Source organism: Solanum tuberosum, unplaced genomic scaffold (genome assembly GCF_000226075.1).
Source record: "Solanum tuberosum cultivar DM 1-3 516 R44 unplaced genomic scaffold, SolTub_3.0 scf00707, whole genome shotgun sequence".
Classification (NCBI taxonomy): domain Eukaryota; kingdom Viridiplantae; phylum Streptophyta; class Magnoliopsida; order Solanales; family Solanaceae; genus Solanum; species Solanum tuberosum.
This window is the reverse complement of record NW_006239646.1, coordinates 76,363-82,362: the sequence shown is the minus strand read 5'-3', so window position 1 is coordinate 82,362 and position 6,000 is coordinate 76,363.

Sequence of the window (6,000 nt, the reverse complement as noted above, 5' to 3'; positions counted from 1 at the left end):
ATGAAACGTAGCATGATAAAATTAAACCAACAATCATTTAATGAGATTTTCGAGTTTTCAAAAACAAAACGATATCACTTCTTTTTTTCCGCTCTTTTTTCATATTGTCCTCCATTTCTTCACGCCATTGCTTTAGTAGCATTAAAAGGGTTTGGTTTTGAAGAAAAAAAAACCGACTATATTTGGGTTGGTTTGGTTTTAACTAAAAAAATAACAACCCGAGACCAAACCAACCCAACATTATATATATAATTTTAAAATTTTATTTTATACATAAAAATATTTACTTTGATATAATTTTTAAATATTTCTTATACATTTTCATGGTTTTTATCTTTTAATATATTATTTCAAGTTTGAAACTTAGAATTATGAATGAGCCAATAAAGATTATAGTACACAAATGTGGGTAATTATATATATAATGTTGAAAAACTCGAACCAACCCGACCATGTACACTCCTATTTTTCACTTTCAATATAATATTTTAATTTATTTAATTGAAATTGACATGGACCCCACAATTATCTTGCAATTCCCACTCAAACTTTACATTCTCTCTCCTTTTGGTTTCATTTTTCAACCTTAACTAATGGTTTGGGCCCCATGATCCACATGTCAAAAAATGGGTGGAGCCTCTTCCAACTTTTGTTGGTTGGGCCTCTACCATAATAAAAAATTTCCAGAAGGAGTATCATCTAACACATTTTTCAAAGCATTAACTTTAATAAAGTCAAAAGACAATATAGTAATATTACCCCTATTATTTATAGTTTTTTAAGGATTGTGTCAAATGAATAGTGGACAACTATTATTAGACAAAGGGGTACTTTAAATTATTTTCGTGTGTGCTTGCCTTTTTTATGTATAAATTTTGTGTTTCAAAACATCTTGTACTTGAAATTTGAAAAGAGATTCAATAATGTTGTCATAATCTTTTGGTGTAATTGTGTTTTGTCATGTTTTTGGGGATTGTAATTGATGGTGTTGTAATGAATTCTTATTTTATATAAATGAATTAGTAATGTTGGTCTTTAGCTTGATACTCCCTTTTCCCTAATTATTTGTCTACTTTTGAATTAGCACACCTATTAAAAAATCAATTAATGACATAGTGAGTTTATCCCTATTAATTATGAAGTGGATGAAAAGTTCTGCATTTTTCAAAGTAATTAGTCATTTAATTGAGGATATAATAGGTAAAAAAATTGTCATTTCTTGATTTGTCAAAATGGACAAGTAATTACGGACAACTATAAAAGGAAAAGTGGACAAGTAAGTAGGGACAGAGGGAGTATGTCTATCTCTTTTTTGTTACTCCTTCTGTCCCTAATTACTTGTCCACTTTTCAATCCTTTTATAGTTATTCCTAATTACTTGTCCATTTTGACAAATTAAGAAAAAACAATTTTTTTTACCTATTATACCCTCAATTGAATGACTAATTACTTTTTAAAATGTAGAACTTTTCATCCACTATTAATAGGGGTAAAATGGTAAACTCACTATGTCATTAATTACTTTCTTAATATGTGTGTCAATTTAAAAGTGGACAAGTAATTAGGGACAGAGGGAGTATTTGTTATCAGCCTTATTTTGGTGCATAAATTGCCTTTTCCGATTTCAATCTAGGATTTCTCATTTGTAGATAGTGTTCATTGTTTAATACTCCCTCCGTCCCTATTTAGTTGTCCATATTTCCTCTTTTAGTTGTCCCTATTAAGTTGTCCATTTTGACAAATCAAGAAAGGACAACAAATTTTTTCCTATTATACCCTTATTTAAATAAAGTTGTCATAAATAAAGTAAATAAGTTTATGAACTTCCCAGCATTGATTAGTTATCTTGAGTGATTTTATTTTGGAATTGTAAATTATACTATAAGGGTAAAATTGTAACTTCACTATGCTAATCATTGTTGCCTTAATCTGTGTGTCATTTCTAAAGTGGACAACTAAATAGGAACGGAGGGAGTATATATTTATGTAATTAGCCACACTATTGAATAATTAATAACAAAAACAAACAAAGAACCCTTGATTAACGAAAATAAATTTGTTCAAAAATAGTACGGATTAGAATGTTCATAAAAATTTGTAGTGAGATATACTATTTTCATAGATGCTTCGAATGAGAAAGGTTCACAAAGTCACTCGAAACCACTTTAAGGTTATTTGCTTAGTTCCCATTTAAAAGGGAAATCAATCACTCATGACGCTAGCAAGAATCATATGACATAGTATATAAATCATAAAAACAAAAAAATCAACAAAGAGAGAAGAAATAAAAACCCTAAATTTATCAAATTGATTTTTAAATTTATTTGGTAGTCTCTCATATTTCAAGGCAAACTACTTGCATATTACGATCTATCAAAGTGTTCATATTCCACATTTACTATTTGTACTCAGAGGCGGAGCCAAGGTTAGGAATTAGGGTGTTCTAAATCAATTTTGTTTGGAAATTCACATGTTAATATACATATATTTATTTAATTTTCTAATACAAATATAGGGTCTACGAAAAAATTAGTGGGTTCGTCCGAACCCATGAACCCCACCTAGTTCTGCCTCTGTTTGCACTTATTGTTATGCTTGCAATTATTATTTGTGGAAATAATTTCAACATTGGCTGTAGTCATATTAGTACAAAATTCTTTACTAAATTACTTTACTTCAACCCTTATTATTGTCAACACTTTAGTGAGGCTAATTACACGCTTTCAAATAAATAAATCTATACCTCAGATCTCAGTTATACTTCCTCACTTCAATCTACACATTTTTTTTTGGGTGATTATACAATCTTTTTCTATGCATTGTTAAACCGACTTCTGAAATCATTATTTGAAAAATAAAAAAACGCAAAATTGATCATTTAATTTTTTTAAAAATAATTCACAAAAAAATCGACCTTGAAATGTGATACGAGCACGGTTAGCACAATTCAAGCTAGACATATATCCGAGTTACATAAGTCATGATGATACAAAGAGGAGTTTTAGAGGATCTTATTAGGCACCATGAAAGGGTTTTTTCGTGTAGAGTGAAGAGATTCAAGATGTGGAGATGGTATGTATTTTTAGAGATCAAGATCTCGAATATTCCACAAAAGTTATGAAATATTCATATAGAGGTTAAATCTAAATTATCCAAGTTCGAGAAATACACCACTAACAATCCTCAAATCATGGATAAATCTTAGGAGATTAGAATCAAGGGAGGAACTGAATTGTACCCGCATATTTATCAATAAAGTTATGTTTCTTCAGATTTTATTTGTGTGATTTATTTATTTTCCATATGTTTAAAATTTGTTGCAAACAAACTATGTGAGATTAGTTTTTGTGGCTACATCTTAAATAGCTTAAATAAGCCACTTTTAGGCTATTTATATAAAAAGGCTACTCTTGGATGAGACATCTTATAAATAGATGTCTTAGTCATTTCTCTTAAAAAGATTGATTTTGGATATTGAATAAAAAACTTTTTAGAGAGTAGTTCAATGTGAATTTGCTCGAAGACTTTAAGATAAGAGTGTTGCAATAGATGCACAAATAACTCTATAATGCTACTGTAGTCTGTATTACTTGGGAATATAGTGTCAAATATAACCTAAAAATTAATAGTCTGTTCAATTCGTTCAAGATTTTATGAGTTGAGCATCGGGTAATTTTGTATAATACTGATTTTTAGTCCGCTTAACATAACTTAATTTTAAAGTGATATCAATTTTAGCTCATTACTAGCATGATTCTAACTCATTCTTAATATTTATTTTAATTTGAATTTACTGCTTGAGATTAACTCTGATTTTTTTTACGGATTCACTTGTACCATACATCATATAAGTTTGATGTTATATAATTTTCACTGCATTAAATTAATATATTTGTCAAATAGTCCAAACAATATCCATAATTACATACTCCCTCCGTCCACAATTGTTTGGCAGGTATACTAAAAATAGATGTCCAAGATTAATTGTCAATTTAAACAATCAAGAAATAATTAGTCACTTTTTTCCAATTCTGCCCTTAATAATAGTGTAGTTCAATTGAAAAGTTATGTGGACTTTTGGTATTCTTGATATAGTAGGGTTATATTAGTCAAATTACACCTTGTATTAAATTTTCCTTGAGGGGGTGTGCATGACCTTACCCTGACAAACAATTGTGGACGGAGGGAGTAATAAGTTTTCAATACTTTACAAAAAAAAAAAACATCGAAATAAATGATTATTTAAAAGTTTTCAATACCATAATACATAATAAGTTTTCTCACATATCAAAATGTGCCTTATCCCCACTTATTTATTAACTCAATTGATTTTATCCGTTCAAATTCAATTTAACTCTTACATTTGACATTTGGCTTTTTACGTAATTGTACATGTGACAAAAAAAAGTCAACAAAAGTAGTCACACGTATATGTAATGTATAAATAAGGTATAATGTGTATATATGATGTATAACTATGTGTCATAGATGTATAATACATTTATAAACAAATTTATACATTTCAACAATTCATCTTCCTCAATGGATAGATTTTTCTTTATTCAATTCTGACCAACTCAAATCTCTTCTAAACAGTCTTAAATTTTGTTTCGAGTCTTTTGATTTATATTCACTCGAAAAAATTCACGTTTGCGGCATGTTGAATTTTAAAAATTAAATTATTTTTAAATATTAATACATAACATTGTTTTTAGAACAGATAAAAATAATACTCTCTTTGTCCAATTTATATAACTCACTTTCTTTTTAGTGAGACTCAAAGAGAATGACACATATCTATATTTAGTAACAATTTATCTTAAATACTCATTTTACCTTTAATGAAATGATTTAGTCACACAAACATCTATGACTCATTTTAGACCACAAGTTTCAAAAGTTTTTTGTTTCTAAAATTTCATGTCAAGACAAACTATATCACATAAATTAAGATGGAGAAAGGATATCACATAAATTTAAAAGTAAAAGGATAAATGAGAGAGACAAGCAATCCATATGTTGTCCAAGACAATATCATGCGATATCCAAGAAGAGGCAAGCAATTCATAATGCACTATTGCACTTTGCTTGCAATTAAATTTGCAAGAAGAAGCTGACTTATTTTGGTGGAATAGACAAGTGTCATCACGTCCATTTTTGGGTGTGATAATTTTTTTAAAATTAAATGTCCATCAATACTAAAGAAATACAAGTCTAGGTCGTCAAATATATTTGTAAATGTCAAAAAACGAGCAATGTCATCATTCCAAATTGACCAACCTATTATTTTCATCAGAGTCCAAATTACATTAGCTTTCTACGCAACTAATATGAAGTGTAATACACTTGTTTAACATTTTGTGTAATGATAAAAGAATGACAACTTCTGTATTTTTAGTGTGCTTAACTTCAATTATATTATGTTGTTGGTTCAATTATGTTGAACATGTCATATTCAGGAAGTCTAGAAGGTGAAGCTTCTGTAATTTTAGACAATTGAGAAACTCTCTCCCAAATTTAATATATGTGAGTAGTGGGGGGGGGGGTCATTTTCAATCTTATTTTTCCTAAATGCATTTTTCATCTTTCTAAACTCATGGTCCATTGGCAAGAACTAACAATGACAATCAAACCATGAATTTTTCTACCATGCTTTAAAGTGAATGCGTTACTATATTTCATGCAATGCATACAAGCTAGCTCTCTAGTTGTCATCCAACCAGACAACATCTTGCATGTAGAAAAATCATTAATAGTCCACATTAAAGAAACACACATAATAAAATTCTGCTTAGTTGATATATCATAAGTCACTAAAAGGGGTAGAAAATTATTTATAAAATAAGTTTGGGGGGGTGGGGGTAATAGGACCTTAGTATAGTATAAATATGTCTCTGAGATTTTGGGCATAGATTGGGGGAGGGGTGGGGGGGAGGGTACTTATGCATTTTCCCTTTAATATTCATTAATCAAACCACAACTAACAAGATAGAATATAGA